The sequence below is a fragment of the Heptranchias perlo genome, chromosome 35 (genome assembly GCF_035084215.1).
Source record: "Heptranchias perlo isolate sHepPer1 chromosome 35, sHepPer1.hap1, whole genome shotgun sequence".
Taxonomy (NCBI): Eukaryota; Metazoa; Chordata; class Chondrichthyes; order Hexanchiformes; family Hexanchidae; genus Heptranchias; species Heptranchias perlo.
This window is the reverse complement of record NC_090359.1, coordinates 11,147,932-11,175,001: the sequence shown is the minus strand read 5'-3', so window position 1 is coordinate 11,175,001 and position 27,070 is coordinate 11,147,932. Positions and strand designations below refer to the sequence as shown.

General features: G+C 45.9%; 1 protein-coding gene and 1 long non-coding RNA gene across 2 annotated transcripts in view; one reads left to right on the top strand and one right to left on the bottom strand.

Annotated features, from left to right (window-relative positions):
• Window positions 1–27,070, top strand: part of LOC137302345 (zona pellucida sperm-binding protein 3-like) — a 1,023,493-nt gene that overhangs the window by 540,047 nt on the left and 456,376 nt on the right. The gene's annotated exons all lie outside the window — the stretch shown is intronic.
• LOC137302039 (uncharacterized) lies at window positions 1,381–26,714 on the bottom strand. Its single transcript, XR_010958405.1, has 3 exons — window positions 26,614–26,714; window positions 20,530–20,619; window positions 1,381–2,828 (listed from the first exon to the last, which is right to left on the bottom strand). It is a non-coding gene; the product is annotated as an uncharacterized lncRNA (long non-coding RNA).

The window sequence follows — 27,070 nt, the reverse complement described above, 5'->3', positions numbered from 1 at the left end:
GTATTCCAAGTGTGGCCTCACCAATGCCCTGTCCAACTTCAACAAGACATCCCAACTTTGTAGGCGGTACTAATAGAGGGAACAGAGATAAGGATAAGTCCTTCTTTCGTCTTCCTGCTATTATCACTAACCAAGGGATTGAAACTGAGGAATTGTCTAAAAAGGAGTGAGAATTGTGACTGGCGAGGATTGCTCTGTCCGACTTGACGTTATTTAACCTTCCGCATGTTCGAGTCTGCTCAGACCATTTTGTATCAAGTTAATTGTCAAATATCTTTCTAGGTTGTATTTACACTGAATATTTGTATTAACAAAGACAAAAACATCAGTGTTTTTATATTTGCTGTTACAGAACCGTATGAAACTTACGGGACAGTCGACTTGTTGAACAGTTACGGATGGTAACGAGCACGTGTGATCCATCATAGACCAGACACAACGCAAAATTTTATAGATGTGTTCGGTTATTGTTCAATTTTATCTTCAGGACCCGTCTGGTATTTAGTGACTAGACTATGGATCCCAGCAATTACAAAGGCTGGACTGGTTAATCTTTGAAAGGTCGGATAAAATCAGAAATACACATGTGGCTTACTTTATATTTCAGTGTTTTTTTAAACAGTGTTGAAATTCAAAGATTACCTTAATTTCAGTGCCCACGGACCATGTTCGCTGCGGTCAGGTGCAAGGCTTGCAGGCAGCAATTGTTATCACCTTGTAATTTGAAGTGATGGAATGATTTTCCTTTTCTCTGATTTTTTGTCCTGTCTTATTGTTTATTTTTCTGTTAAAGCTTGGCTCTCTTGCCTGAACATTATGAGTCGACTAACCCAGACTGGGCGCCTTCCTTAAAGCTCGAGCAGGAGAAGGTGAAGGAAACTTCAATTGCTGTATCTCGCCACGAGAGGCAAGTGAAAAGAAAGAAGCAGCAGCTGGATCCAGAAGCTGCATCAGCACTTTTGACTCTCGGGGAAGACCAGTCAATAATGGAGGATGGACAAGTGGACCAAGCAGGCCCAGGTGATGTGGCATCCCAGACAGAGTTAACTGGAGGCATGATCAGTGGTATGGGATCGAGATCAATCGCCTACTTCAGGATAACTCAAAAGTTGAAAGAAAATATAGCGGAGGATTTATTTCAAAGTTATGAAAATATAATAAAGTTTTATACAAATCTTCAGAACTTCATGGTGCTTATAATTGTGTTTAATTTTCTTGAACCCTTCATTAATGAAACTGCTAGAAATTCCCTGACCAAGTTTCAGCAATTGATAATGACAACTTAAGAACATAAGAAATAGGACCAGGAGTGGCCATACGGCCTCTCGAGCCTGCTCCGCCATTCAATAAGATCATGGCTGATCTTCCACCTCAACTCCACTTTCCCACCCGATCCCCATGTCCCTTGATTCCCTTAGATTCCAAAAATCTATCGCTCTCAGCCTGAAATATATTCAAGGACGGAGTATCCACAGCCCTCTGGGGTCGAGAATTCCAAAGATTCACAACCCTCTGAGTGAAGAAATTCCTCCTCATCTCAGTCTTAAATGGCCGACCCCTTATCCTGAATCAGTGCCCCCGAGTTATAGACTCTCCAGTGATGAGAAAGTGGTGATACTTAGACTGTAATTAACCTGCTCTTGTAGCCAAGTATTTATGTGGCTGGTCCAGTTACGTTTCTGGTCAATAGTGACCCCAGGATGTTGATGGTGGGGGATTCGGCGATGGTAATGCCGTTGAATGTCAAGGGGAGGTGGTTAGACTCTCTCTTGTTGGAGATGGTTATTGCCTGGCACTTGTCTGGCGCAAATATTACTTGCCACTTATCAGCCCAAGCCTGGATGTTGTTCAGGTTTTGCTGCATGCGGGCACGGACTGCTTCATTATCTGAGGGGTTGCGAATGGAACTGAACACTATGCAATCATCAGCCGAACATCCCCATTTCTGACCCTATGATTGAGGGAAGGTCATTGATGAAGCAGCTGAAGATTGTTGGGTCCAGGACACTGCCCTGAGGAACTCCTGCAGCAATGTCCTGGGGCTGAGATGATTGGCCTCCAACAACCACTATCATCTTCCTTTGTGCTCGGTATGACTCCAGCCACTGGAGAGTTTTCCCCGATTCCCATTGACTTCAATTTTTCTAGGGCCCCTTGGTGCCACACTCGGTCAAATGCTGCCTTGATGTCAAGGGCAGACACTCTCACCTCACCTCTGGAATTCAGCTCTTTTGTCCACATTTGGACTAGGCTGTAATGCGGTCTGGAGCCAAGTGGTCCTGGTGGAAGCCAAACTGAGCATCGGTGAGCAGGTTATTGGTGAGTAAGTGCTGTTTGATAGCACTGTCAACAACACCTTCCATTACTTTGCTTGAGAGTAGACTGATGGGGTGGTAATTGGCCGGATTGGATTTGTCCTGCTTTTTGTGGACAGGACATTCCTGGGCAATTTTCCACTTTGTCGGGTAGATGCTAGTGTTGTAGCTGTACTGGAACAGCTTGGCTGGAGGCGCGGCTAGTTCTGGAGCACAATTCTTCAGCACTACAGCCGGGATGTTGTCGGGGCCCATATCCTTTGCTGTCCCTGAGTTACTTCAATGGCTTAAGGAAATGAGGCTGCACAGGTTTAGGTATAAAATCTGCATTGCATGGTTCCATTATGCTGAGAATGGCAGTCTTTGTTCCAGTCTGACTAAAATGCTCAAAAAATCTTGGAACATCTGCATCATTTGGTGGTGGGATATTGTGAGTTTGCCGTCGTCTCTGTGCAACTGGGTGTGGTACTGTTGGTAGGGAAAGTTGCATCCGGGCATCAAATCTCTTTTTGCCTTTGACAGATGTACAATCAATGTCAGCAATTGGTGAATATGTAACATCTTTTGCAGGAGTTGGAAAATAACCAACATGGCCACCGGAAGTTAAAGAGTGATGTCATTCGAAATACCCTATAGTGCCTTTAATGTAATTATATGTCCCAGAGCACTTCACAGGAGCGATTATCAAACAAAATTTGACACCGAGTCACATAAGGACATATTAGGAGAGGTGACCAAAAGGTTGGCCAAAGAGGTAGGTTTGAAGGAGCGGCTTAAAGGAAGAGAGGTAGAGAGGTTGAGGGAGGGAATTCCAGAGCTAAGGGCCGAGGCAGCTGAAGACACAGCTGCCAATGCTGGAGCGATTAAAATTGGGGATGCGCAAAAGGCCAAAATTGAAGAAGCACAGAGATCCCAAAGGGTTGTGTGGCTGGAGGAGGTCAAAGACAGGAAGGGGTGAGACCATGGAGGGATTTCAAAACAAGGATGAGAATTTCAAAATTGAGGCGTTGCTGGACCGGGAGCCAATGTAGGCCAGCGAGCTCAGGGGTGATGGCTGAACGGGACTTGGTGCGAGTTAGGATACGGGCAGCAGAGTTTTGGATGAGCTCAAGTTAATGGAGGGTGGAAGATGGGAGGCTGGCCAGGAGATTATTGGAATATTCAAGTCTAGAGATAACAAAGGCATGGATGAAAGTTTCAGCAATAGATGAGCTGAGGCAGGGGCGGAGACGGGCGATGTTACTGAGGTGGAAGTAGGTGGTCTTGGTGTTGGAGCGGATTTGCTGTCGGATACTCATCTCAGGATCAAATAGGACGCCAAGGTTGTGTACGCTCTGGTTCAGCCTCAGACAGTGGCCAGGAAGAAGGATGGAGTCGGTGGCTAGGGAATGGTGTTTGTGGTGGGGACCAAAGACAATGGCTTCAGTTTTCCCCATATTTAGTTGGAGGATATTTCTGCTCACCCAGTACTAAATGTCAGACAAGCAGTATGACAAATCAGAGATAGTGGAGGGGTCGAAGGAGTTGGTGGTGAGGTAGAACTGGGTGTTGTCAACGTACATGTGGAACCTGATGTGTTTTCGGATGTTGTTGCCGAGGGGCAGCAGCATGTAGTTGAGGAAAGGGGATTGGCCAAGGATAGGTCCTTGGGGGACTCCAGAGGTAACAGTGTGGGAGCGAGAAGAGAAGCCATTGCAGGTGATTCTCTGGGTACGAGTGGTTAGATAGGAATGGAACCAGGAGAGGGCAGTCCCACCCAGCTGGATGGTGAAGGAGAGGCGATGGAGGAGGATGGTGTGATCAACCCTGTCAAGGGCTGCAAACAGGTGGAGAAGGATGAGGAGGGATGGTTTACCACAGTCACAGTCACACAGGATGTCATTTGTGACTTTGATAAGGGCCATTTCAGTACCGTGGCAGAGGCGGAAACCTGATTGGAGGGTTTCAATGAGTTGCAGGAAAGATGGACACGGATTTGGAAAGTAACAACATGTTCAAGGACTTTGGAGAGGAAAGGGAGGTTGGAGATGGGGTGGTAGTTTTCAAGGACATAGGGGTCAAGGGTGGGCTTTTTCAGGAGGGGGTGATGATGACAGGGACACGGGGGTACAGGGCCAGGGACACGGGGTCAGACACAGAGGGATACAATGTCCGACACACGGGGATACAGAGCCAGACACACAGATTTTAAAAAAATAAACAAGGCTCCAGTTAGCTCAGATCCTGTCGACAGCAGGTTGCACACACTGGGCGTTATCACTGATATATGAATAACCCTCTTCGTTACGAAATGACGAATTTCAGGAATTTGTTGGATCCCTTTTGTACAATGTGTGACTTTACCAGTAAGGGTTTGATCTGTGTAAGAAATCTCCATGTTCTGTGTTGATAAAACTCTGCTTCTGGTGTCACTGGGGACCTGCTCTCCATTTACTATAATAAATCTCCAGGTGCTGACACACCCCGTACTGGGTTCATGAAACTCTCCATCCCACTCCAACTGGGGCTCGCTCACTGTTGTTTCCAAAATTTTTTACAAATGTGTACACAGAACGAAACTACACCCCAGACCCTGTAAACTACATTCCATGTCCTATAAGCAAAATTGCAGATCCTCCCAACTAAATCCCAGATCCTGTCACCCTATCGATTGAGCCAAGTCGGAGACAGGCAGAGAGAGACAGACAGGCAAGACACGCAGACAGCTGTGCTCATGCTGCAGGTCAGCCATTCTTTAAGATTATCTGGACTCTGGACACTGCACATGATCCGCTACAGAAAATCGATGAACCTAATTTAGCAAATGAGATCACTTGCAATTCAACATAATAAGTGCCCTGTATCTCAATAAAATGAATCATCTGTGAATCAAAATAGCTGAGATAATCTTAAAGAATGGCTGACCTGCAACATAAGCACAACTGTCTGCGTGTCTGCCTGTCTGTCTGTCTATGACCTTCCCGTTTGCTTCTCTTTCTCTCTCTGATGCGGCCTATACCTGTCTTCATCCCTCCCTGTCTCTCTCTAGTTCCCATTGCCTATCTCACTATTCCTGTTTCCACTGCTTTCTTGCCTCCAACTCCCTGTGTGCTTGTGTCTCTCTCGTTCTCCCTGTCTGTTTCACTCAAACGTCATCCCTCTCGACCTTGCTCCCCATCTCCTATTCTATCCCAACCCAGTTCTCCTCTCTGTGTCCACTTCAATGAGTCCCTATCCCTCCCTCTCTCCATTTCTTTTCGTCCTTCTCGATCATCCCCATCAATCGCTGTCTATCCTTTCTCTTCCCCCTCGCTCCATCCCGATACACTTTCTCTCTGTGCCTGGCCCTGCTCTCTCTAATTTCACGGACATTTTTTTCGATGCAATCCCCTCATTTTGGCCCGTCCATCCCGTTCTGCTTAAGTCACTCCCTTTCTTTTTCCACCCTCCCTCTTTCTGACTTTCCGTTTCTGTCTCTCCACATTCCTCCCTCTCCCTACCTGTCTCTCTCTACATATTCCATTTCTCTGCCTTTAACTGCAGCTGCCACCTATTGCTTCACTCACTCCATGGTTGGTGTTCAGAGGTTATATTTTCAGGCTGGTGATACATCAACACAAGTTGCTCAGTTTCCATTAAATTTTAGGGACAGTAAGTTGTAATTGTAATCACAGGGCCTGGGTTCATTATTTATAAACTAAACAAAGATTTGCTGTGTATATTGGAAGATTAAGTGAGTGAAGTTTCATTACTGTTGTAACCATACACCCCAATAGCACCAACATTTTCACCAGTCTGACACTCATTCACTTTTGACACCGGCCATACTCCAGCCTGTCTGAGTGAGATCATTAGTTAAAAGCAATATTTGCTGTGGGCCCATTCCCAGTAAGTAATGGATTGACGCTGCCCAGACTGATTCAATGCAGGATTCTAACAAGCAGCAGGTAGAACAGATTTGCCTCGTCAATGTGGGCTGTGTCCAAACACAGGCATTCGAGGCTGAAATTACCAACATCCAGCCCACAGGAACCCACAGACACCTCCACAAGAACAGAAACTCACACAGTAATAGTCTAAAATACAACAAGAGAAATAGATTGTGTGTCACAACACTATGTGACGTGGATACAACATTAACAATCCTTAGTGTTCGATTGGAAGGATTTCCCCATTGTGTAGTGATATGTGGAATAAATCCTCAGTTAAAGCTGTGACGATTCACTGGATAAATATTGAGGTGGAAATGATATTGAAGATTTCCAAACTGAACCTGAACCATAAACTGACCATAACTACAAAATGACCCAGAACCCGAAACTCATGTAAGACACTTGCACGACAAGGCAAACATATAATGATACAATCCTAAACTGACACTGAAACATAAATTGACCTAAATTCCCAAACTAACCCTTAATCAGATGCTCAATCATTCCCCCAAACTGAAGCAGAACCAGAGCAAGTCACAAACCTAAACTTAACCAGAACCCAACAAAGACTCTGAACAAAACAAGCAACAACTCTCAATCAGATCCTCAAATCTAAACAACACGAAGCCCAACACTGGAAGACCCTAAACTCATATACAAACCTCAAATAAACCAGAAACTGTAAAATGACCCAGAGACAAAAACTCTACCTGAACCCAAACTAAACTGAACTGAACATGAACGCCCAAACCTCTGAACAACCTCAACCTGATCTTAAAGTTAAAAGTGCCCTGGAACCCTGAAGATATGCAGAACTCTCTATGAATAAGAGCCCTTCGCTGTTCTTAAGAGCCTCTGATCCAAAGCATTTCAGAGACCAAGAACACTAAGCTGAGCTGAACCCTAAATTAGCTGACAATCCCACAGTGACTTAGAAACTTAAACTGACCTGGAACTCTAAACTGATCCAGAATCCCAAAAGGGACCAGGTTCCCTGAACTGGCCATCAACCGAGTACTGAGTCAGAACCTCAACATGACCCAGAATCTTACACTGACCATAACTACAAAGTAACCCAGAATCACAAACTCACATTAAGCCCCAAATTAATATGTAAATTGAAATGACTGGATACCCAAAACAACCCGAAACCCAGTGACACAAAACCCTAAATCGACATAAAACCCTAAACCTGTACAGAAACCAAAACTGAACCAGACCCTCAAACTGACACTTTCCGTGGCCTAAATTGTTAAAGCTCCAATGAAACCCTCGTCAATCCAAGAGCTCCGGTCCTCTGGTTTCCCCTCTCACAGTGGAAGAACGTTAAACTGTTCCAGAATCCTAAACCGACCTGGAACCCGGAATCAAAGCAAAACTGCAACCAACTCAGAATCACAGGCTGATCTAAACCCTAAACTGATCCATTATCCTAAACGGACTCAGAATATTAAAATACGGCAAATCCTAAACAGACCCGAAACACCAAGCAGACCTGGAAACCCGACCTGGCCCAGAACCCTCGCTGACTCCACTGGTTCACTTGTTATTTCTGTAGTTTGTTTCAGGCTCTTCTGCTGTTTTTAGATATGATGTAATGTTAGGGGTCATTGAGATCAGTCTGTGAGGATCAGTCTTTGCCGGGGTCCTGTGGAATATTTTGTGGGGCTGGGCGTTTTTGGATGCGTGGAGAATGTTAGTCTTGAGGGTTCTGAGTTAATTGGAGCTCTTGTGGTCAGTTTGTGTGGAGTATGTTACAACCAGATACTGAGCCAGAAACTCAAAACAACACAGAATCTCAAATTGACCAAACTGATCCAGAATATAAAACTGAACTGGGACCACTAACCAATCCTAATTCTGAAGTGACCAACTCATGTAAAATGAATTATAAACATAAAGAAAAGCCAAGAACTCAAATTTGTGTTGAAACTCAAAATAAGCCCAGAATCCAAGACAACCAAAGTCTTACACTGATTCATCAGCCTAAAAATACTCAATGCATGAAACATATCTCGAACCCAGAATGAACCCACATGACGAGGCTGACACCGAAGGCTGAGCGTCAGGGGTTTCTACAATCCCTCAGTGTTGGCATCAGTCTGGGCGTGTTGAGTCATCAGAGATCGTTGTCTATGTTTGTTGTTCTGTGTCAGTTTGTGGGTGTTGTGGTTTGGGGTTTCTCTGCTCAGTATTGGGGTAATGTGCACTGTTTAAGGTCCGTTTACAGATGCTGTGGTTTGCTGTGACAGTGCAGTTATCATTTTACAGGAGGCAGAAGCCCAACGTGTGATGCCATCGTTAGCTTTGGGTGTTTGATCAATGTGTGGATGGTGAGGTAAGTGTGTGGGGACTGGGTCAGTTTCTGGGTATTGTGTTTTTTTTTGTGGATGATGTGATCGGTTTGGGGCGTATTGTGGACAGCTTTAGGATGCTGACTCATTTGGGGAGATGGGATAGTCAGTCATTGAACACTGCCTCAGTTATGGTCCCTGAACCCAGTTTGCAGTACCAGAGTCAGTTTCAGGATGCTGTGGTCAGTTTCAGAGATACATGGTATTAGCTTGAGGTGCTGGGCCAGTTAGAGGTACTGTACTACTTGAAGAGCTAGGTTAGGTTAAGGTGCTGGACTAACTTGAGGTGCGAGGTTAGCTTGAAGTGTTGGATTAGTTTGGAGGCTGTATTATTTTGAAGTATTAGGTTATTTTGAGGTTCTGGGCTGGTCTGAGGTGCTGTTTTTGCTTGAGGTATTAGATTATGTTGAGGTGCTGGATTACTTAGGGCAGCAGCTTTAGTTTGAGGTAATCTATTTGCTGCAAGTGCAGTTTTAGCTTAAGTTACTGGGTTAGTTGGAGGTGCTGTATTAGATTGAGCTGCTGGGATAGTTTAAGCTTTTGTAAATGTCTGAGGTTCTTGATCAGCATGTTTCCAGCCTAACGAGGAAGGAAGCAGTGCTGGATCTAGTTCTGGGGAATGAAGTGGGGCAAGTTTCAATGGGAGAGTGTTTTGGAAACGGTGATCACAATATGATTAGGTTTAGAGTAATTATGGAAAAGTACAAGGACAATGAAAGTTGAAGATACTGAACCGGAAGAGGGTTAATTTCAGTGAGTTGAAAAGGGATCTGGCCCTTATGGAATGGGAACAAAGATTATCAGGTAAAACAGTTAAAGAGCAAAGGGAGGCCTTCAAGGAGGAGATAGTTCAGGTACTTCATCTAACCCTATCAGCATATCCTTCTATTCTTTTCTATGTTTGACCAGTTTATCAATTATCTCCCCTTTTCTATCATAAATGTCTTTACAACTTTTTTGATTTCTGCTTCTAATGTCTTATCCATCTTGTTAGTGTCAATATTGAGGCAAAGTAATGATTCCACATTTCTGCCGTTACCTGTGAGTTTACCTTGTGCATCCCATAGTGGCCCTACCCCGATCATGATTTTCCTTTTGTTATTTATGTGTCTGTAGAATACTTTACTTTTTAAAAAGTATTTTTTGATAATTTAATTTTGTAATTCCTCTTTGCCTTCCGAATAGGTTTTTTTAAAACTTATTTCCTAACCTCTTCGTATTCCATTTTGTCATCCTCTTCTTTATTGTCCAGGTGCTGAGTATATGCCTTTTTCTTTAGTTTCAATTCTGATCTTATCTCTTTATTCATCCATGGTATTTCATTATTAGTGTCAGCGTCCGTGGAACAGTATCCCAGTGAGAGACCGTGTCCGTGGAACAGTATCCCAGTGAGTGTCAGTGTCCGTGGAACTGTATCTAGTGAGAGTCAGTGTCCGTGGAACTGTATCCCAGTGAGTGTCAGTGTCCGTGAAACTGTATCCCAGTGTCAGTGTCCACGGAACTGTTCGCAGAGTGTGTCAGGATCCATGGAATAGTATTCGAGTGACAGACAATGTCCATGGAACTGAGAGAGTAGGTCCTCATGGAACTGTTCCCCAGTGAGAGTCAGGGTGCATAGAACTGTTCCCCAGTGAAAGTCAGGGTGCATCGAACTGTTCCCCAGTGAGAGCCAGAGTGCACAGAACTGTACCCCAGTGAGAGTCAGAGTGTACAGAACTGTACCTCAGTGAGAGTAGGTGCCCATGGAAATGTACCCAGTGAGAATCATCGCCCATGGAACTGTACCCCAGTGACTGTCAGGGTCCATGGAACTGTACCCCAGTGACTGTCAGGGTCCATGGAACTGTACCCCAGTGACTGTCAGGGTCCATGGAACTGTACCCCAGTGACTGTCAGGGTCCATGGAACTGTACCCCAGTGACTGTCAGGGTCCATGGAACTGTACCCCAGTGACTGTCAGGGTCCATGGAACTGTACCCCAGTGACTGTCAGGGTCCATGGAACTGTACCCCAGTGACTGTCAGGGTCCATGGAACTGTACCCCAGTGACTGTCAGGGTCCATGGAACTGTACCCCAGTGACTGTCAGGGTCCATGGAACTGTACCCCAGTGACTGTCAGGGTCCATGGAACTGTACCCCAGTGACTGTCAGGGTCCATGGAACTGTACCCCAGTGACTGTCAGGGTCCATGGAACTGTACCCCAGTGACTGTCAGGGTCCATGGAACTGTACCCCAGTGACTGTCAGGGTCCATGGAACTGTACCCCAGTGACTGTCAGGGTCCATGGAACTGTACCCCAGTGACTGTCAGGGTCCATGGAACTGTACCCCAGTGACTGTCAGGGTCCATGGAAGATGGGTTGGTCAGATGGGCGGAACAGTGGCAAATGGAATTTAACCCGGAAAAGTGCGAGGTGATGCACTTTGGAGGGACTAACAAGGCAAGGGAATACACAATGAATGGGAGGACCCTAGGCAAGACAGAGGGTCAGAGGGATCTTGGTGTGCAAGTTCACAGATCCCTGAAGGCGGCGGAACAGGTAGATAAGGTGGTAAAGAAGGCATATGGGATACTTGCCTTTATTAGCCGAGGCATAGAATATAAGAGCAAGGAGGTTATGATGGAGCTGTATAAAACACTGGTTAGGCCACAGCTGGAGTACTGTGTGCAGTTCTGGTCGCCACACTACAGGAAGGATGTGATCGCTTTGGAGAGGGTGCAGAGGAGATTCACCAGGATGTTACCAGGGCTGGAGCGCTTCAGCTATGAAGAGAGACTGGGAAGATTGGGTTTGTTTTCCTTGGAGCAGAGGAGGCTGAGGGGGGACATGATTGAGGTGTACAAAATTATGAGGGGCACAGATAGGATGGATACTAAGGAGCTTTTTCCCTTCGTTGAGGGTTCTATAACAAGGGGACATAGATTGAAGGTAAAAGGCGGGAGGTTTAGAGGGGATTTGAGAAAGAACTTTTTCACCCAGAGGGTGGTTGGAGTCTGGAACTCACTGCCTGAAAGGGTTGTGGAGGCAGGAACCCTCACAACATTCAAGAAGCATTTGGATGAGCACTTGAAATGCCATAGTATACAAGGCTACGGACCAAATGCTGGAATATGGGATTAGAGTAGACAGGGCTGATGGCCGGCGCGGACACGATGGGCCGAAGGGCCTCTATCCGTGCTGTATAACTCTATGACTCTATGACTGTCAGGGTCCATGGAACTGTACCCCAGTGACTGTCAGGGTCCATGGAACTGTACCCCAGTGACTGTCAGGGTCCATGGAACTGTACCCCAGTGACTGTCAGGGTCCATGGAACTGTACCCCAGTGACTGTCAGGGTCCATGGAACTGTACCCCAGTGACTGTCAGGGTCCATGGAATGTACCCCTGTGAATGTAGGCACCATAGAACTGAATCAAGTGAGAGTAAGGGCCCATTGAACTGCACGCTCACCCTCAGGAGTGGATCATTCATTCCCGCGATTCTGTTCTGCCATTCATTTAGATCATGGCTAATCTGTATCTTAACTCTTTTTACCCATCTTGTATATAATGGGCAGCATTTTAGCACCCGCTATCGGGTGCGTTCCTGGCGGGGGGGCCCCCGAAAATTGGGAAATCCCGGAGTGGGACCACGCACTTCTGGGTTCCCCACTGATGCGCCAGCGTGCGCGCGCAGCCCCCGCTGGTGGGAATCCCGCAGGCAATTATAGCCAGCGGGATGCCACTTGAACGTATTTATTTTGCTTGTTCAGGTCATTAACTGACCTGATTCAGGGATTATGTGAGGAGGGGTGGGATTTTAAAGGAAACTGGGACTGTTTCCCACACTGGGGGAAACACTCCCAGTTCAAATGGACCTGTTGCAGCTGTCAGCCTGTGGCAGCTGCAAAGGTCCATTTGACAGGTTGGGGGTGGGGGAGACCCTCACCCATTGCAGGAGGCCACTCAGTCACTTGGGACAAAGTTTGGCCTCCACCACCCTCCTCCTGACAACCAAAGTCACCAACTTGCACACTTACCCCGGGGTCCAGAGATATGTACCTACCTTGCGGACCCCTCAGATGTACATCTTCCGGATGGGGGCCGCCGTAGCTGCAGTCATGACCTCATTGGAGGGCGAACAGCATCACCAGCCTCACCGTCCACCTCTGACACGTGGAGCTCCACAACAGTGCGCTGTGACACATCCACCTGTCCAGCAGGAGGGAGGGCTACCGCAGAGAGAGATGCGTCGCAGAGGGCACTACCCTCGCCACAGGGTCCACAGACCGAGGCTCAGCTTCCTGGACCTCTCTGAGCAGCAGTGCACACGGAGGCTCAGAGCCACTCGACATGTAGTCGTGGACATCTGCAGCCTCCTTCATGCCAAGCTGCTCCTGGCTGGCCCGAGCACCATCTTCTTACCTGTTGCTGTCAAAGTCACCACTGCCCTCAACAACTTCTCCTCCGCATCCTTCCAGGGTGCAACCGGGGACATCGCCGACGTCTCTCAGCCGTCTGCACAAAAGAGCCCTGCAAATGCACCTACACCCACTCTGCAGTGACACAATGGGTGGCATCAGTTGTGGGTCTTAGTGATCCTCAGGAAAGGGCATTATTGCACAAACCAGACAAGATTCGCGAAGACATGGCAGCAGTGGTGCCAATATAATATGTGATGTGAGTTGCTCAGAAATTAAATACAGGTAAACACCATGACAAACCCTCAAACACGCTTGTGCATCCCCTTCATGCTCACGACACGTTTGCCTTATGCTTCCTGCTGCACATATGTGATGCATGCCCTGTGGCTGCAGCACAGGTAGTGGCAGGTTGAGTGAGGCTGACCGTGAAAGAGATGCATGAGAGGGTGAGGATGAGATAGAGCCATGATATTGTATGAGGATTGGGTTGAGTGGTAGTGGCGGGATGAGTACTGGCGAGGTGAGTAGGTGCAGGTAAGATGAGGATGAGGTTTGAGTGGGTATGAGGGGTGATGCGCCAGAGTAGTGTTGGCAGTGCAGAAGGAGGTGTGGGCGGTAATGTGGCAGATGGAGTGTAGGGGAATGAGTAAGTGTACTCACTTTGGCTGACCGACTGAGGTCATTGGAGCGCCTCCTGCACTGTATGCAGGTGGGCGATATGTTGGTGGTGCTGGTGACCTCCTCTGCCACCTCGAGCCAGGCCTTCCTGGTGGCAGAGGCAGGCCGCTTCCTCCCGCCCGCCGGGGGTGGGGGGGGGGGGGGGGGGGTGGAGGGGAAGATCTCTGTCCTCCCCCTCCACCTCACCCCATGTATTGATACCTGGAGTGAGGCAACATTAAACTGGGAGCAGCCTTCCCCCTGGGCTGCTCCATGCTGTAATTTTTTCTATTTGTTGCAGCATCTGTCAGTGGAGGACTGCCCCTTTAAATAGAGCTCCTCCAGCTGACGGATCTGACTGTGCACGCGCAGTCCGCCCGACGCGCAGATCAGCAGTGGGGAACCCGGAAGACCAGGTAAGTGGATCCAATTATGCTACGATCGCGCGGGGAGCTGACTGATTTCACCGGGCGCGTTACCCACGTGCCCGATAGCCCCCCCGCCGAGAACCCGCAGCCCTGGTAACACCGGGCCCAATGTATTCGGATTAGATGTCAATTATCTTCAATCTGTTTTTTTCTGGTTATCAACCCTCCTGTCAGTGGAAACAATTTCTCCTTATTTACTCAAAGGTCAGTTTATTTTTTAAACTTACCTCAGTGTGTCTTGCAGGCTTCTCGACAGGTTCCCCCTGCGGGGTGGCCTTCCTGCTCAGAAGTGGGTTAAATTTCAGGGGTTACGATGTGACCGAGGAGTCCGGCGGGAGACTCGTTAAAAGCCAAGATGAGTGGCGTTAAAACGGCCGATTGATGGGAATGGAGCGGGAAATGGAGCTGCTCCATTTTAACTGATCCTGCGATCAGGGAGAGTTAAAATCAACCTGTTTCACATTGCATGATAGTCCACATGTGCCACTGGAGGGAAAGCTATAACTGCAAGTTATTCTTGCAGGTGTTATGAATGAGTTCGGGTCTATTCGTAACTATTCACCACATTACTAGTCAATGAAACAATGCATTACTTTGCTTTTCAGTCATACTCCATCTAAAACAAGGGTACGTTTTAATATCTGCGTCTGTCTCTCCCATGTCTGTCTGTCTGTCTCTCTCTCCCCGTCTGTCTCTCCCGTGTCTCCGTCTGTGTCTCCTGTCACTCACACATATATTGTGGGGAAAGGCCTGTCGCAATTAAGCCTCAGGCCCTCTCCATCCAAAATAGTGCCATGGTATTTGCCACCTTTTCTGAGGGTGCCTCTGTGTATAAATGTGCCAAGGATCACATGCCAGGCACTGGACTTATGTGGCACATCACCTGTTCTCATTATAATGGACACATTTCAGCTGGCAGAAAGGTACAGGGTGAAATATGTGTTGCTTAATCACCCCTCTGCACCAACAATGTTTCAGTGAGTGATGGGGAGATGGGCTGAGATTTATAAATAGACTTGCAGTACATTCTCTCTCTCTCTCTGGTGTGCAACAGAAATGAGTCACAGTGACAGGAGCAGAAAACTGCTTGGACAGAGGATCTGACACAACACATTAAAGCTGGCGATGACTGGTGTGGCAGGATTGTAAATTTAAAGGGACATTACCATTTGGCTGGAGAGTTTTTAAGGGAAACGCGACTCCTCGAAGAGTTCACTTCTACCCGCCTGATAAGTTGGCTGCGGTGGACAATTTTCTCCGTGTGGACAATATATTTGCTGAATTGTAAACTACTCCACAGTGATGAACACTGAGCCTCGGTCATTTCTATATCTGAGGCCGTTTCTCCCCTTCTCTGGGTCTTCGACCTCCACCATTGCTGGTCTGAATCCAGCCACGAGAAGAGGGTGGAAGAGCAACCTGGGCAATTCTCCCTTGATCTCCCCCCCACCACCTGTGGAGAGTCCCTGCCTCCCTGGCCCAGCCTTTGTTTGGTATCTTCCCCAGTGGTAAGGTCGGGTTTAGAAACATTGCAGGTGGGTGAAAACCTGTATCTTACTGCTGGACCGGTCTTTTAAATTCAATTATAATTTTTATCCCTCAACCAACATCACTAAAACAGATGATCTGGTCATTATCACATTGCTGTTTGTGGGACCTTACTGTGTTCAATGTACTGCCGTGTTTCCTACAGTAAAGCAGCAACTAGACTTCAAAAGTACTTAATTGGTAGAGGAACCACCTGGGGAACAGGCTATTTGAGATCTCGTATTGTGTAATGAGACAGGGTTAATTAAAAAACTTATAGTAAAGGATCCTCTGGGGGAGAATGAACATAATATGATAGAATTTCATATTCAGTTTGAGAGTGATGTGGTTAAGTCCGAAACTCGGGTCTTAAATATAAACAAAGCCAATTATGGAGGTTTGAGGGGCGAGTTGGCTGAGGTAGATTGGGAAATTAGATTAAAAGATATAACGGGAGACAAACAATGGCAAATATTTAAAGAAATGATTCATAATTCTCAACTAATATACATTCCCTTGAGGAATAAAACTCCACGGGAAAAGTGGTACAATTGTGGCTAATTAGAGAATTTAAGGATAATATTAGATTAAAAGCAGAGGCTTACAATGTAGTCAAAAAGCGTAGTTAGCCTGAGGATTGGGAGGGTTTTAGAAATCAGCAAAGGATGACCAAAAATTCATAAAGAGGGAGAAAATTGAATCTGACAGTAAACCAACAAGAAATATAAAAACAGATTGTAAGAGCTTCCACAAGTATGTGAAAAGGAAGAGATGAGTGAAAGTAATCGTGGGTCCCTTAGAGGCAGAGACAGAAGAAATTATAATGGGGAGAAAGGAAATGGCAGAGATGTGAAACAAATATTTTGTATCTGTCTTCACAGCAGATGACACAAAAAACATACCGGAAACAGTGGGGAACCAAGGGCCTAATGAGAGTGAGGAACTTAAAGTAATTAATATTAGTAAAGAAAAAGTACTGGAGAAATTAATGGGACTAAAAGCCGAGAAACCCCCTGGACCTGATGGCCGACATCCTCGGGTTTTAAAAGAGGTGACTGCAGAGATAGTGGATGCATTGGTTGTGATCTTACAGAATTCCCCAGATTCTAGAATGGTCCCTGTGGATTGCAAGGCAGCAAATGTAACCCCGCCATTTAAGAAAGGAGTGAGAGAGAAAAGAGGGAACTATAGGCTAGTTAGCTTGACATCAATAGTAGGGAAAATGCTGGAATCTATTATTAAGGACGTAGTAACAGGGCACCTAGAAAATCAAAATATGATTAGGCAGAGTCATACGGTTTACTCTTCGAGTCATAGAAAGATTACAGCATGGAAGGAGGCCATTCAGCCCATCCAGTCCAGGTCAGCTCTGTGCAAGAGCAATCCAGCTAGTCCCATTCCCCCGCCCTATCCCCGTAGCCCTGAAAATTTTTTACTTTCAACTACTTATCCAGTTCCCTTTTAAAGGCCATGATTGAATCTGCCTCCACCACCCCCTCAGGCAGCGCATTCCAGATCATAACCACTCGCTGTGTAAAAAAGTTTTACATCATATCACCTTCGGTTCTTTTGCCAATCACCTTAAATCTATGCCCTCTGGTTCTTGACCCTTCAGCCAATGGGAACAGTTTCTCTCTAGACCCTTTATGATTTTGAATACCTCTATCAACTCTCCTCTCAACCTTCTCTGTTCCAAAGAGAACAACCCCAGCTTCTCCAGTCTATCCACATAATTAAAGTCTTTCATCCCTGGAATCATTCTAGTAAATCTCTTCTGCACCCTCTCTAAGGCCTTCACATCTTTACTAAAGTGCAGTGCCCAGAACTGGACACAATATTCCAGTTGTGGTCGAACCAGTATTTTATCAAGGTTCATCATGACTTCCTTACTTTTGTATTCTATGCCTCTATTTATAAAGCCCAGGGCTCATCTGCTTTTTTAACCGCTTTCTCAACCTGCCCTGCCACCTTCAACGATTTGTGCACAAATACCCCCAGATCTCTCTTTTCCTGTACCCCTTTTAGAATTTTGCCCTCTAGTTTATATTGCCTCTCCTCGTTGCTACCGAAATGTATCACCTCACATTTATCTGGGTTAAATTTCATCTGCCACGTTTCCGCCCATGCCACTAGCCTGTCCATATCCTCTTGAAGTCTATCACTATCCTCTGCACTGTACACTACCCTTCCAAGTCTCGTGTCATCTGCAAATTTGAAAATGTGCCCTGTACATCCAAGTCCAAGTCCTTAATATATATCAAGAAAAGCAGTAGTCCCAGAACCAACTCCTGGGGAACACCACTATGCACCTCCCTCCAGCCCGAAAAACAACCGGTCACCACTACTCTCTGTTTCCTGTCACTTAGCCAATTCTGTGTCCATGTTGTTATTGCCCCCTTTATTCCATGGGCCACAACCTCGATGACAAGCCTACCATGTGGCACTTTATCAAACGCCTTTTGAAAGTCCATATACACAAAATCAACCGCATTTCCCTCATCTACCCTCTCTGTTACATTATCAAAAAACTCCATTAGGTTAGTTAAACACGATTTGCCTTGAACAAATCCGTGTTGGCTTTCTCTGATCAATCCACACTCGTCGAAGTGACTGTTAATTCTGTCCAGTATTATTGTTTCCAGAAGTTTCCCCACCACCGAGATTAAACTGACTGGCCTGTTATTGCTGGGTTTATCCTTACACTCTTTTTTGAACAAGGGTGTAACATTTGCAATTTTCCAATCCTCTGGCACCACTCCCGTATCCAAGGTTGTTTGGAAGATTATGGCCAGTACCTCAGCAATTTCCCCCCTTACTTCCCTCAGCATCCTCGGGTGCATCCCATCCAGACCAGTTGACTTATCTATTTTAAGTTCAGCCAGCCTTTCTAGTACCTCTTCTTTATCAATTTTTAGCCCATCCAGTATTTTAACAATATCTTCCTTTACCGAGACTCTGGCAGCATCTTCTTCCTTGGTAAAGACAGATGCAAAGTATTCATTTAATCCCTCAGCCATGCCCACTGCCTCCATGAGTAGATCTCCTTTATGGTCCATAATCAGCCCCACCCCTCCTCTTATTACCTGTTTACTGTTAACATATCTGTAGAAGACTTTTGGATTCCCTTTTATGTTGGTCACTAGTCTATTCTCATACTCTCTCTTTGCTCCTCTTATTTCCTTTTCACTTCCCCTCTGAACTTTCTATATTCTGCCTGGTTCTCACTTGTTTTATCAACCTGATACCTGCCATACACCGCTTTTTTCCGCTTCATCTTATTCTCTATCTCCTTTGTCATCCAGGGAGCTCTGGCTTTAGTTGCCCTACCTTTCTCCCTCGTTGGAATGTACTTTGTCTGTACCCGAATTATCTCCTCTTTAAAGGCCGCCCACTGTTCAATTACAGTTTTCCCTGCCAATCTATGATTCCAATTTACCCGGGCCGGATCTGTTCTCATCCCACTGAAATTGGCCCTCCTCCAGAAAGGGATGGACTGCAGACAGAGAGATCTAGGGACGGGGCAAAACACGGGGATTGGGTAGAAAATGTGTCCGAGAAATTAAAAGGAGAGCAGGGTCAGGCACAGAGAGAAAGTGGATGGGGACGGAGCGGGAGGGAAGAGGGTAAAGAGCGATTGATGGGGGATGACAGAGAGGGATGAGAAGGAATGGAGAGAGAGAGGGGTAAGGAAACAGAGTAAGGTGGACGCAGAGATGAGAACTCGGTTGGGAGAGAATAGGAGATGGGGAGTAAGGGAGAGGGATGTGGAGCAAGTGAAATGGGACAAGGAGGAAGTGAGAGAAACCAGCATGCAGAGACTGGGCGGTACAAAAGCAGGGGAAACAGGAATAGTGAGAGAGGTCAAGGGACGGACCGACCGTGGGTGAGCGAGTGAAGCAAACAGGCAGGTTGGAGACAGAAAGGGAGACAGACAGGTAGATAGACAGACAGGCCCACACACAGCTGTGTTCATGCTGCAGGTCAGCCATTCTTTAAGATTATCTCAGCTATTTTGATTTACAGATTATTCATTTTATTGAGATTCAGGGCATTTATTACGTTGAATTGTAGGTGATCTCATTTGCTAAATCAGTTGATCCATTTTCTGTAGCAGATCACGTGCAGCGTCCACAGTAACACTTGGCTCAATTGGTCCCCACCAAAAACACCGTTCCCTGGTCACCGACTCCATCCCTCTCCCCGGTCACTGTCTGAGGCTGAACCAGACCATTCATAACCTTGGTGTCCTATTTGACCCCGAGATGAGTTTCTGACCATATAGCCGCTCCATCACGAAGTCCGCCCACTTCCTCCTCCATAACATCGCCCGTCTCCACACCTGCCTCAGCTCATCTGCTGCTGAAACCCTTATCCATGCCTTTGTTATCTCTAGACTTGACTATTCCAATACTCTCCTGGCTGGCCTCCCATCTTCCATCCTCCATAAACTTCAGCTCGTCCAAAACTCCCGTATTTTATCTCGCACCAAGTCTCGTTCACCCCATCACCCCTGTGCTTGCTGACCTACATTAGTTCCCAGTCCAGCAACACCTTGATTTTAAAATTCTCATCCTTCTTTTCAAATCTCTCCATGGCCTCGCCCCTGCCTATCTCTGTGACCTCCTCCAGCCCTACAACCCTCCAAGATCTCCACGCTCCTCTAATTCTGGCCTCACGCGCATCGACGATTTTAATCGTTCCACCATTGGCGGCCGTGTCTTCAGCTGCATTGATCCTAAGCTCTGGAATTCCTTCTCTTTCTCTCCTCCTCTAAGACGTCCCTTAAGCCTATCTCTTTGGTCAAGCTTTTGGTCACCTGTCCTAATACCTCCTTATATGGCTCGGTGTTAAATTTTGATTGATAATCACGCCTGTGAATCACCTGAGGGTGTTTTACGACATTAAAGGCGATATTGGCCAAGGTGCTTACCCCGAGGAAGGGAGGAACCATCACAGGCCGAGTCTCACTGGGCAGCTGTCCGACATCTCCTCGCGGCTGATTAGATTCCAGAATCTGTCACTGGAATACAACAGGACTATTTTTGAGACGATGATTATATTTAATTTGAATATATTTGTCATTAATGGCATTTGATTGATTTACTTTAACATTAAATTGTTCTTTTCTTTCCGCTCTTTACATGGATTAAATTCACTCACAATATCAGCTGCCAACTCCAGTTTGTGAGGGATATCAAGGACAACACTAAAGGTTTTTACAAGTATATTAAGAGAAAGAAGGTGACTCAGAGTAATGTGGTCCCTTAAAGACAGACGCAGGGGATTATAGTAATTGAAAGGGAGAGAGGGTGAAGAATTTGAAAAATTTGTACAGGAGAACTTTCTTAATTAGTATATTTCTAGCCCAACGAGGAAGGAAGCAGTGCTGGATCTAGTTTTAGGGAATGATGTAAGGCAAGTGGAGTGTATTTCAGTGAGAGAACATCTGGGTAATAGTGATCATAATATAATTAGGTTTAAAGTAATTACAGAAAGGGACAAAGAAAAATCAAAGGTGAAAATATCCAACTGAAAGAGAGCCAATTTCAGTGATTTGAGAAGGGATCGAGCACAGGTGGACTGGAAACAAAGATTGGCCAAAAAACAGTAAATGAGCAATGGCAGGTCTTCAAGGTGGAGATAGTTCGGGTATAAACCAAGGATTTTCCCATAAGGAGGAAAGATACGGCATCCAAAGCTCGAGCTCCCTGGATGACAAAGGAAATAGAGCTTAAAATAAAACAGAAAAAGGTTTATGACCACTGTCAGGTACAGAATACAGTACACAACCAGGAGAGTGTGCAGGGGGAAATTGAAAAGGATATAAGAAGGGCAAAGAGAGAATATGAGAAAAGATTAGCAAGTAACATAAATGGGAACCCAAAAACTTTTATAAAAATATGAAAAGGAAAAGGATAAAAGGAATGGTGGGGCCGGTTAGGGATAAAATAGGAAATCTGCTTGTGGAGGCAGAGGGCATGACTGAGGTACTGAATGAGGACTTTGCATCTGTCTTCACAAAAGAAGAGGATGAAGTTAATGTCGCAGTAGAGGAGGAGGGAGTAGAGATATTGGATAGGATCAAAATAGATAGAAAGGAGGTGCTAAATAGGTTGGCATCACTCAAAGTGAACAAGTCCCCCGGTCCAGGTGGGGTGCATCCCAGGCTGCTGAGGGAAGCAAGGGTGGTGATAGCAGAAGCTCTGACCACAATCTTTCAATCCTCCTTGGATATGGGAGTGGTGCCAGAGGACTGGAGGATTGCAAATGTTACACCCCTGTTCAAAAAAGGAGAGAGGGATAAAACTGGTCACTACGGGCCAGTCAGTCTAATATCAGTAGTGGGAAAACTACGAGAGACCATTGTCAAGGACAAAATTAATTCTCACTTGGAGAGGCATGGGTTAAGAAGGAACAGCCAGCACAGATTTCTTAAAGGCAAACCATGTCTGACCAACCTGATTGAATTCTTCGATGAAGTAACAGAGAGGGTCGATGGAGGTAGTGCAGTCGCTGTTGTATATATGGACTTTCAAAAGGCATTTGATAAAGAATCACATAACAGACTTATTTGGAAAACAGAGGCCCATGGGATCAAAGGAAAAAATTGGTGGTAACTTGGGTACGTAATTGGCCAGGGGAAAGGAAGCAGAGAGTCGTGGTGAACGGATGCTTTTCTGACTGGACAGAAGTATGCAGTGGGGTCCCCCAGGGGTCAGTATTAGGACCATTACTTTTCTTGTTATATCAAAATGACCTGGATTTGGGTTTCGGGAGCACAGTTTCAAAGTTTGCGACTGATACAGGACTTAGCAACGTAGTAAACAGTGAGGAGGATAGTAGCAGATTTCAGGAGGACATAGACAGACTGGTAAAATGGGCAGACACAGGGCAGATGCAATTTAAGACGGACAAGTGTGAAGTGATGCACTTTGGGAGGAACAAAGCGGACAGGCAGTATAATCTAAATGGGACTATTTTGAGGGGAGTGCAAGAACAGAGGGACCTGGGGTACATAGTCACAAATCTTTGAAGGTGGCAGGGCAAGTTGATAAGGTGGTTAAGAAAGGATATGGGAAACTTGGCTTTGTAAATAGGGGCATTGAATACAAAAACGAGGAAGTCATGCTGAACCTTTACAAATCACTGGTTAGGCCTCAGCTGGAGTATTGTGGCCAATTCTGGGCACCACACTTTAGGAAGGATGTCAAGGTCATGGAGAGCGTACAGAGGAGGTTTACCAGTATGGTACCAGGGATGAGGGACATCAGTTATGTGGAGAGGTTGGAGAAGCTGGGATTGTTCTCCTTAGAGCCGGGGATAAGGGGAGATTTAATAGAGGTGTTCAAAATCAAGTGGGGTTTTGATCGTTTCTCCCTACTTGCTCGGTTTCCTCTGGCAAGCGGGTCGGTAACCAGAGGTCGTAGATTTAAAATAATTGGCAAAAGAACTAGAGAGGAAATGAGGAGAAGTTTTTCTTCATACAGAGAGTTGTTAAGATCTGAAACGCACTCCCTGAAAGGGTGGTGGAATCAGATTCCATGGGAATTTTGAAAGGGCAATTAGACATATACTTGAAGAGGACTAATATGCAGGGTTATGGGGAAAGAGTTGGAGTGTGGGACTAAATTGGACAGCTCTTTCAAAGGCACGATGAATGGCCTCCTTCTGTTCTGTAAGTTTCTCTGAAAAGTGGGTAAAATAGTGTGAGAGAGGGAATGAGTCTCGGAGAATCTGTGTGAGAGAGGGAGTGAGTCACAGAGAGTCTGTGTGAGAGAGGGAGTGAGTCACAGAGAGTCTGTGTGAGAGAGGGAGTGAGTCACAGAGAGTCTGTGTGAGAGAGGGAGTGAGTCACAGAGAGTCTGTGTGAGAGAGGGAGTGAGTCACAGACAGTCTGTGTGAGAGAGGGAGTGAGTCACAGAGAGTCTGTGTGAGAGAGGGAATGAGTCTCGGAGAGTCTGAGAGTGTGTCTCGGAGAGTCTGCATCTGGATGAAGGAGAGTCTGAGAGGTAGGGTGGGAGGGAGATAGAGAGGGAGAAAGGGTTTGTGAGAACGGGCAAGAGAGAATATTGGAGACAGGAAAGAGAAACAGTCTGTGTGTAAGAGAGAGAGAGAGGAAAGGGGAAGAGAGCCTGTTTGTGCATGAGAACTTAGGGATAGAAATGTGAGAAGTTGGAGAGAAATGAGAGATTGCATGGATAAAAGGACAGAAAACTGAGAGTTGTGATTAACAGATGTTTCTTGCACTGGAAGGATTTAAACAGTGGCGATCCCCGGGGTCAGTGTTGGCACCATTGCTTTTCTCAATATCTGTGGATAGAAATGATCTGGACCTGGGTGTAGGGGGCACAATATCAAAATTTGCAGCTGCCACAAAGATAAGGAGTGAGATTAACCATGAAGAGGATTGTCAACAACTTCAGGAGGAGGCAGACAGGTGAGGAGATTGGACAGGTAGATGTGAGATGGAATTTAATGGGGAGAGATGTGAGGTGAGAAGAATAAGGAGAGGAAATAGACACTATACTGTAAAACTGTAAAAGGAGTAGAGGAGCAGAGAGATTTAGGGATTCAGATACACAAATCTTTAAAAAAGTGGGAGGACAAGTTGATAAAGCTGTTTTGCAAAAACCCCCATGGGATCCTAGGATTTATAAATAGGGGCATAGAGTATAAAAGGAAAGAGTTAATGCTACACCTGGACAAATCATGGGTCAGGCCACAGTCAGAATATTGTGTCCAGTTTTTGGTGCATTACTTCAGTAAGAATGTCGCGGCCATGGAGAGGGGCAGAAGAGATTCACTAAGATGATCCCAAGGATGAGAGTCTTGACATAACTTTTCATGAGAGCAGAGAAGTTTAAATAAGATCAGAGAGAGGGGATCAAAATTATGAGGGGGTTTTGATAAAGTAAATGAGGGAAAACTATTTCCACTCGTACGGGTACGGGAGCACAGTGGTTATGTTACTGGACTAGTAATCCTAGAGGCTCGGACTAATATTCCGGAGTCATGAGATCAAATCTACGGCAGCTGGGAAATTTAAATTAAATTAATTAAATAAAATCTGGAATTTAAAAAAAACTAGTATCAGTAATGGTGGCCATGAAACTACCGGATTGTCGTAAAAACCCATCTGGTTCACTGATGTCCTTTAGGGAAGGAAACCTGCCGTCCTTACCCGGTCTGGCCTATATGTGACTCCAGACCCACAGCAATGTGGCTGATTCTTAATCACCCTCTGAAATGGCCCAGCAAGCCACTCAATTGTTCAAGATAGGTGGCACACCACCACCTTCTCAAGGGCAACTGGGAAGGGCAATAAATGCTGGCCTTGCCAGTGACGCCCACATCCCAGTTCGTGAGTCGGTAACTGGAGGGCATCAAATTAAGAGAGGTTGGTTTTCTTTTTGATGCAGAGGGTTGTTCGGACAATGGAATGTCCGACCAGAAACAATGAGGGAAGCAGAATTTAAAAGGGAAGTGAATCAATATCTGAAGAAGAAAATCTTGAAAGATCTTGAAAGGCCTTCGATGAGGTACCGCATTGTAGATTCATGACCAAGGTCAGAGCTTGTGGAGTCAGGGGACAGGTAGCAGAATGGATAGCAAGCTGATAACAAAACAGAAAACAGAGAGCAGGGGTTAATGAGAGTCACTCAGACTGACAAAAGGTGGGAAGTGGTGTTCCACAGGGATCGGTGCTGGGAACACTGTCGTTCACCATTTGCATCAACGGTTTGGACTTGGGAATCGGAAGAACAATTTCAAAATTTGCGGACAACACCAAATTGAGGGATATCGTTAATAGTGAAGAGGACTGAGATAAAATACAGGAAGACATTAATAAACTTACAGAATGGGCGTGTAATTGGCAAATGAATTTCAATATAGACAAGTGTGAGGTGGTACAAATTTAGTGGGAAGAATAAGGAGGCCACATACTTCCTGGATAATAAGAGTCCAAATGGGGTAGAGGAGCAAATTGGGGTCAAGGGGTACAGATACACAAATCATTAAATGTAGTGACTCAGGTTCATAAGGCCATAAAAAAATAAACAAAGCACTGGGGTTCATTTCCAGAGGAATAGAATTGAAAAGCAGGGAAGTTATGTTAAACTTGTCCAGCACCTTGGTTAGGCCACACTGAGCACTGTGCACAGTTCTGGTCTCCATGTTACAAAAAGGATGTAGAGCCACTGGAGAAGGTGCAAAAAAGATTGACAAGGATGATACCAGAACTGAGAGGTTATAACTATCAGGATAAACTCAACAGGCTGGGGCTCTTTTCTCTAGAAAAGAGAAGGCTGAGGGGTGACCTGATAGAGATCTTTAAAATTATGAGGGAGTTTCATAGGGTCGACATAGATGTGTTTCCACTTGTGGGGGAGTCCAAAACTATGGGCCATGAATAGAAGATAGTCACTAATAAATCCAGTCAGGAATTCAGGAGGAACTTATTTACCCAGAGAGTGGTTAGAATGTGGAACTTGCTAACACATGGAGTAATTGAGGCAAATAGCATAGATGCTTTTAAGGGGAAGCTAGATAAGTACATGAGGGAGAAAGGAATAGAAGGATATACAGATAGGGACAGATGAAGAGAGGTGTGAGGAGGCTCGTGTGGAGCATAAACACCAGCACAGACCAGTTGAGCCGAATGGCCTGTTTCTGTGCTGTAAATTCTATGTAATTCTAAACGGTCCATAAATACGGAGAATAAAAGTGGGCCCAGCACTGACCCCTGGGGTAACCACTTCCAACCCTTCTCCAATCACTTCCACACCGCCTGAGGAAGGGGAAAGCCCCCGAAAGCTTGTGGGATTAAAAATAAAATCGTTGGACTATAACTTGGTGTTGTAAAATTGTTTACAATTCTCCAATCTCAGCAACTCCCATTAACCCGGACCCTCTGTTTCCGGTCCCCAGACAACTTTCTCCCCACACTGTTCCATTTCCTTTTAAACGGCCCACCTGAACAGACTGGACATTACCCCGGGGATCCCCCAGTTACCTTCACACCGTTGCTCGCCATGTCCCTGATTTCACTTGACATCCTTCACAGTCTCATCGAATTGTCTTGGTGCCTCCCGGCCGTGTGAACATCCAAAGAGGTTTCCAGTCAGCCTCAAGTATTTTCCAGCAGATTGATTCAAATCCAGTGCGGTTTTCCTCAAAACTCCTGGAAGTTCAGGCATGAATTTTCCTGTGGAAGAAAGTCACATCGTGTTACGGGACGGAAGAATTAACGATCCTTCTGAAGTACTCGGTGTCGGCCTTGGCTCATTTGTAGCACTCTCTCACCTCGAGAATCATAAAGGTTGTGGGTTAAAGCTCCCCTCCAGAGACCTGAGCACAAAATCTCGGCTCACACTCCAGTGCAGTACTGAGGGAGTGCTGCACTGTCGGAGGGGCCGTCTTTTGCACGAGCCGTTAAACCAGTCCGGCCCCTCAGGTGGATGTAAAAGATC